We start from the raw sequence: 13,443 nt of genomic DNA on the forward strand, positions 1-13,443 counted from the left end.
CAGTGGGATAGAGAATAGAGTTTCAGGAAGAAAGTATCTCTTGTGATCAAATGCAACAGAGAGCAATTAGGCCCATCCTGAGATCACTAATAGTACTATATCTGCTTAGTTTATAAAGTTCCTTCACAGAGATCCATTTCATTTACAAGTTTTAGGTCTTTTTAGTAATTCTCTGAGGTAGGAAAAGGTAGGTATTCTCATTTTCAGAAAATAGATTTGTCAAGGTCACTCGGCAGTTTATACAGATCAGTGGTTCTCAAAATGAGGTTCCCAGAGCAGCAGCACCTGGGAATTTGTTGGAAATGCAAATTATTGGGCCCCATTCCAGATCTACTAAATCAGACACACTAGGGATAGAGCCCAGCAATCTGTGTTCTAACAAGCTCTCCAGGTAATCCTGATGCACACTAAATTTGGGAACCACCAACTTCCATATAGCCAGCACCTAGTGGAGGGAAGACAGATGCCAGAGGGTTAAAGAATGAGTGGGAAGTAAAAAGGAAGGCAGCTAGGGTGGTCACTTTCCCCAGTTAGGTCTGACCTCATTTCCTGTGGTTGTGGTTTGAGGGTGCTCATTTAAGAACTCTGAATTCTGCTTTTTCAGTATTATCTCGACTTCCATTTGACGATGAATCACTTTGTTAATGCATTTGTTCAGTGCCATTGTATTTGTGGGAGTACACACTTTTCAATGAAAAATAAAATTTTATTAGTGGAAGGAAGAACATTACTAAAAAAAATTTCTTATAGTATATAACATGGTGATCACAATTCTATGGTTTCTTAATAAAGAGTCACTGACATCTTTGTGCATCTAGAAACTACAATGTTTAGGCATAATCCGGCTATGGCTATTTAAGAAAAATATGAATAAAGACTCACAGAACAGCCTGAAGCAATAAAGCCTAAACCAGAGTGGGAATTGGTTGTGGGGATATTTGGTGGTCCTGAGAATCAGTGAGAGTTGACTGATGAGAGATGATTATTAATTTGGCACAAATTAGCGAACTGACACAGTGTCAGTTCAAGGAGAAGTATTAAGAAAACTTTCCTCTTTAACGATTTGGCCTTCTCTACAGAAGAGAATAAACACATTCAACATGATGTTTTATATCTCTGCCCCTGTTTATCAGTAAGACTTTCCCTTGTCCCAGGGTCAAATGGGCAGTCCACTTTTTGTCCTGGACAGTAAGCCACTGACCCATTCAATCCCAAGTCCTTGGCCTCCACCTTCTCTCCTTGGCATTAATGTAATTTCTCTTCTAACCTTCTTGACTCCAGTCTCTAGCTGTGAAGCTTCCTATCGCTCCTTACAGACATGATTCTTCATCACTTAGACTGAATGTCTTTGGGTGTTTTGTGTGTGTGTGTGTGTGTGTGTGCGGCTAAAAGAAGGAAGTAAACAGATTCTGAAGGTACCACTCCTGTGCATCGGTTGATTTTCTGCCTCCTATTTTGGTTAGGTATGTCCTCCATAGTCCAAGAGGTCAGTCAGGGTAGGAATGAACACATTTTGTAGTCCTCAAATAACTTCTGCCTGAGAGAATTTTTGATTGACTAACTTTAAGGTGGGGGGACCCTAAAAAAATGCTTTTGGCAATCTTCAACAGGACAGATGGAAATGTGCCTGGCAGGGTTTGATGTTCTAGGATGAAGTTTCTATCATCTTTTGTCTAGTCACAGAAGGTACTTTGGAGTAAGGAAAGGAAAACTGACTTTGATGTGGGCTCATTTGGCTGGATATATGCTAGTTGGACATGCAATTTTTTGGCATGTCTGCCTAGTGTTTTCTGTAGTAAATGGGGAGCTCAGTGAGCATCTGATGAAGAAAACATAAGACCTCAACAATTGCAGCAATGAAAACATTAAAATAGGAAACCAAAACCCACATGTGTGCCTGTAAGTTTCTACAAATGTAGACAAAAATTATTTATGGGCCAGGCAGACCCACAACTTAAGGAAAGATCTAGGTAAGATCAACTAAACAATGAATGCTACTGGCATTTACCAAGATTAGATTTACAAGATTTACCAAGTTTAGGGGCTGAGCAGAGGTGTTCTTCAGTTTTTGATGTGTGTCGTTAATTAAGTGCATCCAGCCTTCCTGTGAAGTGAATCAGTATTCCTTATTTCATATGTGAGGAAACAAGAGCAGAGAGAATAAATGACTTGCCATTTTGCCAACCAGTAGCATCTCCCCAGCCACACTGTTAGAATTTCCAGTGGAGTTTCAAAGGATGACTTTAACTTCAAATTTAGTCTGGGTTCATGCAAGGCCACTTAGGTGAAATTTTCAGGTCTCTGAAGTCATTCACTGGTCCCACATGGGAGGCTCATTCTCATAGTGATTTCGGAGAAGGCAATGGCAACCCATTCCAGGTCTCTTGCCTGGAAAATCCCATGGATGGAGGAGCCTGGTAGGCTGCAGTCCATGGGGTCGCTAAGAGTCGGACACGACTGAGCGACTTCACTTTCACTTTTCACTTTCATGCATTGGAGAAGGAAATGGCATCCCACTCCAGTGTTCTTGCCTGGAGAATCCCAGGGATGGGGGAGCCTGGTGGGCTGCCGTCTATGGGGTCGCACAGAGTCGGACACAACTGAAGCGACTTAGCAGCAGCAGTAGCAGCAGCATAGTGATTTAAATTAGTACTTGTCTTACTTTCTTAGTATAAACTTGCCATCCCTGAGTGCCACTTATGTGCTACACAGAACAAAGAGCAAGCTGACTGGAAAATTAATTAATTCAACAATTGGTGGTAAAGGAACCCAAAAGCTTACCAGACTAGTAGCCCAGTGTGATTTGTAGCAACAGAAAATGACAAATACCTGAGGAATGAGTTTCATGTTTATTCTTGGGGTACTCTTAACAGCAGTAAGGGAAAGGGGCTATAGAGAGCAAACATGATGGATTCAATTTTTTCTCTTGCATGATGGGAGCCTTCCATGTGGAGTGACCCCCTATAAAGACAGAAGACTCAGAGTGTACTGGTAGAAGAGGAAAGTAAACAGATTGTCATGAGAGAGCTAACCATGCCTTGCAAGTCTGGATCAATCCACATAAATTAGTGAGGACAGTGTGTCTCCTTAAGCAAACTGTGCAGAGAGGGCACAGAAACTATAGTGTTTACAGACGGAATTGGGGGTTGGGAACATCACGATTTTGAAGGATAAGATGTCACCTTTTGACAGTGCTGGTGGAGTGGCAGGGAAGGAGACAATGAGAAGCCAGTATTAGGATAGAGACAGGCAGGCTTGGAAGATGGGAATGCTTAGACTAGAGGGCAGTGGAAGATTCCAGATATGTGCTTCATTCCAAATCTGTAAATACAGAGATTGTCACTCCTGCATTTTGCCAGTGGGAAAGGGAACTAATTAATTAGAGGAAAAGAGGATGTTACAGTATTGGGACATTTTGAATTTCAATGGAGAAGTTGTCAGATTGTTTCAGAATGAGTCAGAAGGAGCTAAATGTTTAGGGGTGCATGGTTTGTGAGTGCATGATTCAGAAGGGGAATTTTATGTACTAAAAATGTCACTGAGTAAGTGGGCTTTCCTTTTTTTTTTTTGAGTTCAAATTTGCCTTATTAGCAGCAAAATTCTAACATGCTGTGATTACACTTAGAGATCTATGTTTTAAAGATCTGAAACTCAAATACTTGTATAGATGAATTTTAATAGGGTCATTTCTTATAATGATCTTTCTTAAATGAACCTTGATAAAAAAAAAATCAGGTATTGAATGGCTGGATGAAGAACATCATGTCAATTTCTGAAAGGAATTCAGAAAGGGCTAAGTAAAGATATATTCATAATCTCTCTTTCAAGATACATCAAAATGCTCAAAGATTTCTATATTATTTCTTCCTCTCATCTCTTTCAGGGTGGGTCTATCTAATGGAAATAATATGGCAAAAGTTAATGTACAAGATATTAACCTAGCATTTACAATTATAAAACAGAAAACATTTTGAAAAATAAGAAGCAAACAGAGTAATGTTCAACTAAGTTACAATACACCCGTTCTGTAAAGCATGCTATTTATGTACTATTAAACTTCAATAAAATGATAGTTATGAAGACTGATAATGAATATATGAAAAGCATTTAAATTTATGATTAATGGAAATGGTAAAGAATTAGCCTGCCAGTGCAGGAGATGCAAAAGATGTCTGAGTTCAATCCCTGGGTTGGGAAGATACCCTGGAGTAGGAAATGGCAACCCACTCCAGTATTTTTGCCTGGAAAATACCATAGATAGAGAAGCCTGGCAGGCTGCAGTCCATGGGCTCACAGAGTCTGACATGACTGAGCACAACATACATACAAGGGTAATAATAACTAACATTTATTTTGTACCTATGTAGGTAATATCTCACTTTAAGTCCTTTAGAAGTTTTAACTCATTTAGTTATTAAAACAATCTCAAGTGGTAGTAGAATTATCATCCCCATTTTGCAAATGAAGGAACCAAGTTAGAGAGAGGCTAAGTAATTCCCCAAGATTATACAAATAGGGAGGTGTTGAGTCACATGGCCCAAGAGACAGGATATAAAATTGTACCTATTATATGCTTAAAACTACTGATAAAGCATATTTGAGGAGAGAATACACTAATTCTAAAAACTATTATCTTCTGTGGTCCTCTATTCAACTAACCATCTAAATAAACGTGATCTTATCGGGGCTGAAAGTACTGAATGGATTGTGTGGCTCCCTCTGAGAACTTGCGCAGTATTCTCCCGGCACTGCATGGGGTAATCTGCAGGAGTTTTAATATAGCTCACCATTTGTTTTCTCTCTTGTGAATCTAGTTACACACAACTGGAGACCAGAAGAGGTGGCTGATATTGGTATGGATATAGCCAAATACAGTTCTATAAGTTGGTACTACTTTTGGAGGACTTTGTGGACCTGAACTTCAGATTCACATAAGACTATATTATGATAATATTATTATATGGTATTTGATTACTATTAACAGTTCAAAAATCATTTCCACATCATGTCATTTGAATTTCACAAAAAATTGTCTTTATTTTGCAGATGAAGAAGTGAGATTCAAAGATCACTCATATTTTAGAGCCTGAATCTAAACCCTATTATTCTTTTATACAAAAATGTGATCATACTATATGTATGTACACCTATATATTTATATAAATGAATGAATACATCTATCTATCTCATCTATCATTGTTTATCTGTCTGATTCTCCTGAAACTTGCTTTTCTCACCTAATAGTATGTAATATCCATGTCTCCAAACTAAGATGTAAATCTGACTTGTTCTTTTAGAAGACCAAATGGATACATCTGTCTATTCAACCATTCCATTCTTGTGGATGTGTATGCTGTTCCAATTTTTTTGCTATCATAAGTACAACTGCAATAAACATCCTTGTATGCGTGGCCTCATATACCGGTACCTTAATTTTTACAAGGTTGATTCCTAGAAGTAAAATTTCTGAGTCAAAGGATACAGGCTTTTAAAATTTTAATATATTGTTAAATATATATTTAATATATATTATATATATATATAATATATATATCTCTCTCAGATTCCTCTCCAAAAGACTGGGTCGAGCACTTTCCCACTGATGATGTCTGGAAGTCCCTGCTTGTCTGCACCTTCACCAGACTTGGGAGTTGTCACTCCAGCCTCTTCAGAGATCAACTCTGGTATTCTAACTTTAAATCTAGGCCTCTGTCTTTTCAATTAAGATGTTTCAAATAACAGAGACTTTGGGCAGATTTTTTAAACAGTTATCTTTAGGAGATTATTCACAATCTAATAGGCTGGGGTTCTGTCAGAGGCTGCTTTTGGCCTCAGCAACTGCTTTGTATACACATAACATATCAATAAATAATAACCATTATGGTCAAACATTTGACAGTGTAGTAAGTTATGAACAAATCTCCTCATTAGCAGCACTATTATTTTGGTGTTTGCAGCAATCTAGTAGTCACAGCTAAGTTGAAACAAGAGCCATTATGTATGTAAAACATTTTTAGCTCATTTACTTTGAACTCACTCTGCATACAAGAGCACTTGGCCCATGCCATACGGTATAATGTCAGAATAAGATGCAAACTGAAGTGAAGAGGAATAGGACCTCTTTGACATTGGAGTGTATTATCATGTGCTTGGATGCTTGTGGCTTTAGAATGGAGTTAACAATTGCTTCTGAATAGATTCAGCTTTTAACTTCCATTTGAGTGACCCACATATTTTCTTATTATAAAAATGGAAAAGTCATTGTCCTAATATATTTATGTATGTCTATGTTTGCTGATTATGTTTGATGAAGGTGAAAGTGGAAGTGAAAAAGTTGGCTTAAAGCTCAACATTCAGAAAATGAAGATCATGGCATCCGGTCCCATCACTTCATGGGAAATAGATGGGGAAACAGTGGAAACAGTGTCAGACTTTATTTTTCTGGGCTCCAAAATCACTACAGATGGTGACTGCAACCATGAAATTAAAAGACGCTTACTCCTTGGAAGGAAAGTTATGACCAACCTAGACAGCATATTCAAAAGCAGAGACATTACTTTGCCAACAAAGGTTCGTCTAGTCAAGGCTATGGTTTTTCCAGTGGTCATGTATGGATGTGAGAGTTGGACTGTGAAGAAGGCTGAGCGTCGAAGAATTGATGCTTTTGAACTGTGGTGTTGGAGAAGACTCTTGAGAGTTCCTTGGACTGCAAGGAGATCTAACCAGTCCATTCTAAAGGAGAACAGCCCTGGGATTTCTTTGGAAGGAATGATGCTAAAGCTGAAACTCCAGTACTTTGGCCACCTCATGCGAAGAGTTGACTCATTGGAAAAGACTCTGATGCTGGGAGGGATTGGGGGCAGGAGGAAAAGGGGACGACAGAGGATGAGATGGCTAGATGGCATCACTAACTCGATGGACATGAGTCTGAGTGAACTCTGGGAGTTGGTGATGGACAGGGAGGCCTGGTGTGCGGGGATTCATGGGATCGCAAAGAGTTGGACACGACTGAGCGACCGATCTGATCTGATCTGATGTTGGCTCATTAGTCAAGAGTTGAAATTGTGACATTGCATCATGTTACTTGATTTCCCTTTTAAAAAATTCCTGTCAAGTATCTCATAAGCTGAGTTTGGGGAGTTAATTAATTTGAGTGCTGGATGGGGCAACTAGTAGCTTGTCTGCTATCCTTTTATCTTTTTCTAGTAATAGCACCTTGATTTTACTCTGGGGACCTTCTCTCCTCAGCTCCTTCAGTCTATAAGGATGCAGCTTAAGTGAAACACCTTCCTTCACCCCAGATCTAACACATTATGTTCTTTTGGCATGTGGTTGGTTCAACTGTGGGCATGTAACCTAGTTTGGGACAATGATACTCAATTCTGAGACACTGAGAAGAAGTTTCCTTCCTTCTTGGTCAAAACTAACAACTTTATGGAATTTTTTTAGGTTTTTAGTCTTCCAGATAATAGCATGCAGAAGCTTATTACTGTAGCACATTAAAAATTGCCCTGGGGGGAGAGGGGCTGAGAATAGAGTAAAAGCTACTGATAGCCCTGACTGAAGCCAGTTCCCTTTTTGGGGGATCATACAATTGAATCACAAATTATTTCTTAGCTTGCCCCTTATTGTGTCTGGTTCCAGACACCTAAAGCACAGTTTGGAAATTAATAGTCTTTCTTCTGAACTGAGATAGATTATTTGTTAACTGTCTTAGAACAGTTAATAAGAAAATAAGGCATAAGGGTGGGTGAGGAAGACAGCATATTTTCACCCAAACAGAGCTAAGGGAGGGCAAGTCATCCTCTGTTTAAACCTCAATCTGAAAAATACTTTTCACAAAACAAACATTTCTCCAATTGTCTCATGGAGACCAAATGTAGGGGGCAAGACTAAAAGTCATCTGAAGCACAGGCATACAGGCAAGCACAGCACTATAGGACCATGAACGTTGAAAATGAAGTCTTTCCTGAGTTGAAATACTGTAAAAGGCACTGGAGGAAGCCAGCGTTCTTAGAAATACTATTGCTATAAACCATATACTCAAACCATGTCCTACCTAAGGCAAAAGCAAAAGCTAAAAATTGCCTGGAATTAGAAATAAGGGAACTGATATGAGGAAATGACACAGGCATGACAAAGATAGTGTGGAGCACGCAGAGTATGATGGATAGTGTAAAGAGAGACCTGAACTGAAATTTAGAGCAGAGACATTTCCCTCAGCTTGGGGAAGTCTTCCCAATTCTTTCCTTCTCTCTCTCTCTCTTTTTGGTGGGGGCTATTAAACACTAGTTATCTTTCTCACAGAACAAGCTGGTAGCCAGGATCCCAAGAGTAAGCAGCTCTGTGGGCCCTTGCATCTCAGTTCTGGCCAGGATGCATCCTGCGGAGCTACTAAGTGGCAGGTCGCACCTGAACACCCCCACCCTCATTCCTCCAAAAGCCCTAAACTCAGGCAGGTGAGAGGGCCCCGCCTCCACGACCCCCGCCACTCACCGTGGCACCGCTTACACTTTACTACCAGATTGAGGTCACCACGAGATCAACCCGGCCGAGTGGTCAGAGAGTACTAGGGGCCCACAGGCCTCGCCTCCAGGGCCAAGCCCACACACTGGCTCAGTAGGCCCAATAGGGTTAGGAGCCTGCAGCTTCCTCCCCCTCCTCTGGCAGGATCTCCAGGCTGCCGGTCTCGTCTGTGTCCGTGGGGAGAGCCGGAGCCCGTGGGGACGCCTGGGGCAGCGGGGAGTCGGGAGCGTAAGGCTGTGGGGCTCTGAGGCCAGCGCCAGACCTAGGACCTCCGGCACGTGGTGAGGCAGCTCACAGAGGGTTGAGGGGTGGGGAGGAAAAGCCAGAGGTTTGTCGGGAGCTGCGGGTCAGGGACTCACCGGGCAGCTTGTGGGCACGTCCTCCACACTCAGCTTCAAGGTCAGCTCGTCCAAGTGCTTGAGGATCTCACCGGATCCACAGCTAGAAGGCACGAGATGTCCAGCCCCACGTCCGGGGTTGGGGTGGGGGGCTGTCCACATCCACAGTGCTTTCTACAGCCGAAGGTCATCGGGGAGGGGGCATATTCCCTCTAGACACTGAAGCAGAGAGAGCTGGAGTGGTGGGAGTCTGGGAAGTATCGGAGGGGCAGATCCAGCACCTTCAGGAGCAGTAGGAGTTGCCGCTTCTTTATCTTCTGAGTTCCCGCTCTTGAAGCCACAAAAACAGCGAGAGGCACAAGCCTCGTGAGGAGTGGCTCGGGCCAATCGGAGAGAGAGACGGTCAGTCCTGCCCTGAACGTAGCCGAACTTGCTGTGACACAGGCCGCTGGTGGGGAGGATTTTGTGCTGCAGGTCCTGACCCAGGTTCTCGAGACTCCATAAGAATTTATTGGTCCTTTGGGAGTGGCTCTCGCTCTTGACTCTGGCGACAAGGCTACAATATCATGTGGGGCGATTTCCTCCACTCCTGCTCTGGTCTCATGGATTTCCACGGTAGCTTCAGGAGGAAATCCCCATTGTTTTTCTCATGCAAGTGGGACTTGTGCTCCTGGGTGGGGCCCTCTCACCTGAGGTACTGCAGGAGGAGCCACCAAGCCTGGCACCTCAGGCTGGGGCTCACACCATGGGGGGCCTCTCCCTGATCACCTGCCGGTCCTGCCCAGCCCTCCTCGAGCTTATGATCGGCTCCTCACCCCTGAGAAGAGCCAGGCTCTCAGCTCAGAGACCTGGCGGCCCTCTGAACCCATGTGGTAGGCCTCCTCTGTGAGGCCTGCAGTGGCTCCAGCTCCATGCCGGAAGTGACCTCCAACCCAGGTGGGGCATGTCTTTAGATGCTGGAAGAGGGTCGCTGGAGGCCCTCCCAGGTGACTGCAGGGATTCCTGGAAGAAGTCAGTCATGAAGGAGAAACTGCTGAAGTAGGAATCCTGGAAGAAGCTAGACGTCACGTTGGAGGTGTCCTGGTCAAAGAGCTGGAAATGGTGGAAAGAGTTGGAGAGGATAGAGGAGTCATGAGGGGAGATGAGGTAGAGGGGATGGCCCTGTGGGGAGCTGGCCAACAGCAGATGACGGCTGAGGACATGGAGCAAGGCGCAAGTGCCCCACAGTAGATGTGCCGGGCAGGCGGGGAGCCTCCGGCCTATGTGACCAAGACCAGGCAAGCCCAGTTGAGGCCCAACTTTGAATGGTGGATGGATTTACCCTCGTCAGGCTCATTCATGGAGAAGACCAGAGAACCCCTGCGGGAGCTGGGCTCTGCACTTCTGACGACTCTGAGTGACAGCCATGGCTTCCCCTGCGGCTGACAACTGCCCGGTGGGGCTCATAGCTGGGCTCAAATGTCAGTTCCTCTTCAGCAGTATAGGAGTCATCTTCACTTGGAGGAGAGGATTTGAGTGGAATCTCCAGCCTCCTCTACAGGAGCCCAGTGCAGGAGGACGTAAGTTGTCCTTCTCCCCAGCATAGATGATGTGGTTGATGAGGGAGCCCAGGTAGAGCTTCTTGGTATGTAGGTACATGCCTCTTCACCAGTTCTCTAATGAGTGGAGTTGATGTGAAGGAAAAATATTAATATAGTGAGCAGGACTGGTGGAGTACTACATTAGGTTGTTCTAAGTCAGATGAACATTATATTTTCTTCTGTATGATTTTTGCTTAGATTAAGTGTATAGAACACTGTCTATGGTCATTATTCCATAGGAAGAAATCTATTGTAGTTAATCCTTTGTAGTTTCCATGAAGTCTTTATACTGATTCCTCAGGGGTACAGTTAAGATCCTGATGCTCAGAGTGGGTCGACAAGAGGAGCTCACCCTTGGTGGGATATGGATGGTCTTGTTGAAGTGATTTCCATGTGGTTGTGTCTCTTGAGCAATCTTCCCAAGCAGTGTATTCCAGGAGGTAGTAGGCTTTGTATTTCCAAAGCTAACACATCTGGGCATGTACAAAGCCAGCTCTGTGGATGCTCTTTTAAATAGCTAAACTGATTGGTAGGAATTCAGTTCAGTTCAGCTGCTCTGTCGTGTCTGACTCTTTGCTACCCCATGGACTGCAGCTCACCAGGCCTCCCTGTCCATCACCAACTCCTGGAGTTTATTCAAACTCATGTCCATTGAGTCGGTGATGCCATCCAACCATCTCATCCTCTGTCGTCCCCTTCTCCTCCCACCTTCAATCTTTCCTAGCATCAGGGTCTTTTCAAGTGAGTCAGTTCTTTGCATGAGGTGGCCAAAGTATTGGAGTTTCAGCATCAACATCAGTTCCTTCCAATGAACCCTCAGGATTGATCTTCTTTAGGATGGACTGGTTGGATCTCCTTGGAGTCCAAGGGACTCTCAAGAGTCTTCTCCAACACCTTAGTTCAAAAGGATCAATTATTTGGTGCTCAGCTTTCTTTATAGTCCAGCTCTCACATCCGTACATGACCACTGGAAAAACCATAGCATTGACTATCCAGACTTTTGTTGGTAAAGTAATCTCTGCTTTTTAATATGCTAAGTTGGTCATAACTTTCCTTCAAGGATTGGTAAGAGAAAGCCTCCCTAATGGTACCTGTGCATCTTCTCTATTCATATGGCTGTCTTCTTGATCCATTTCCCTCTTTTTTTTTTTTTTTTTTCCATCATGGTAAAATGCACAAAACATAAAATTTACCATGTTGACCATTTTTAAGTGTTCAGTTCATCGGTGTTAAATACATTCATAGTGTTGCACAACCGTCACCACTATCCATCTCCAAGGCACTTTTCATCTTCTAAAACCGAAACTGTATACCCTTTAAATAATAACTCCCCATTCCTTTCTCCTTCTAGTCTCTGGGAACTATCATGCTAGTGATACTTCCTGTGTCTATGATTTTTTTTTGCAGTGAAGGTGGTCTGATTCTCTTCTTGATAACATTGCAGCTAGTCAGGGAGACTAGTGGGGGGAGTCAGTCAAAATCTATGGAGCTGTAGGAAATACAACCAGGAAGACTGGGACTTGTACTCTGTTAAGCATCCAGTACAGTTGGTTCAATGACCTTATACAAGTTCTTTAAGCACTCTGGCCTCCATTTCCTCATTTATAAAATGGGGACAATAATATTGCTTACCACATATGATTTTTATGAGTAAGAAATGGAGTAATACGTGTAAAATATACAACAGTAACTGGCACGTCCTAAGCACTAGATAAAATTTTAGTGATGGTGACAAGCTCTCAGGGCAATTGTCCTTGGTTAAATTAGACAGATCAAGCAGAAAAGGAAGTGGTAGCTGACACAACCCCACCAGGCTGTGTGGGACTAGAGATCAGCTGTGAAGATAGTTTGGTTATTCAAATGGCCTATTTACTATTTCATGTTTATGTCAGCTTTTCACTTTGTAAAGACTTGAAATATTGTTTTTTGTTGAAAGTACCCCATGGCAATGTGAAAGATACAAACAAATCTGCATGTCTTAAGTGGAAGGGAACCCATGTGTGTATCACTGACTTTGACAGTCACGTTAGTGACCATATCACTGTCTAGAAAATTTTGGTTATTACCAGAGAAAGTATCCACAGAGCATTATGAAATTACTGTTATAGAAATCAATATTTTCTTTATATAACAACATTTCTTACTGCCTTCAACTTGGGCTTTAAATAGCGTAAGAGATGATATTGTTTGAGATTAAAAGGCCAAACTGAACATGTGCTAACACATGCTCCACTAATGCTTTGCAGACAGTGACTAGAGATTTTTTAAATTCCACTTCTACCTAGATGCTGTTGTTTCCATGACACTAGTTTTGGGAATGGTGCTGAGCACATTCAGCCATTGCAAGTGATGGGTTAGATAGTAATTGATGTGTGTTACGAAACTCACATCTGGGCCTTCTACCAACTGAGAGTCAGTTTGATTTGATCTGGCAAAAGGAGTTTCAGAGCATTTGGTTTTTAAATTATAGTGATTTATAGAGAAGTGCCTCTTCAGATGGCTATCAGCTGGTAACAGGTTGAGTTCCCAGAAAAAAAAGGCTCTTTCATTGTCCTGATTTTTCCAAATGGCACACCTACCAGGGAACTTCTTTTCAACATAGCCTCCTGGGGCTATCTCTTCCATTTGTTGGATATGCTGCCTACAGATTGAACCAGTGATGCTAAGATTGTAGTTCACTGTGTTATAAACTTATTTTGGGTTATTGGATAAAACTTGGGCTATCAAAACCATGGAAGTAAAGTACTTCAGTATAAAGTTAGGATTTTAAAAATGTGACCAATTTTTTTCATTTCAAAGTGAGTAATATTTGCTGTACAAAAATTCTCCTGTCTTAAATTCTGTTTTCTCATTCCTACATTCCCTTCACTTATTTCTGTCTTATCTCTATAGTGAACAAGATACAAACACTAAATACCTTCCTCCACTCCTGACTCCTTTTTTAGCAAGGCTTACAGATACTAAGGGGAAGGCAATGGCAACCCACTCCAGTACTCTTG

This window comes from Bos indicus, chromosome 2 (assembly GCF_029378745.1).
Source record: "Bos indicus isolate NIAB-ARS_2022 breed Sahiwal x Tharparkar chromosome 2, NIAB-ARS_B.indTharparkar_mat_pri_1.0, whole genome shotgun sequence".
In the NCBI taxonomy this organism is placed as follows: Eukaryota; Metazoa; Chordata; class Mammalia; order Artiodactyla; family Bovidae; genus Bos; species Bos indicus.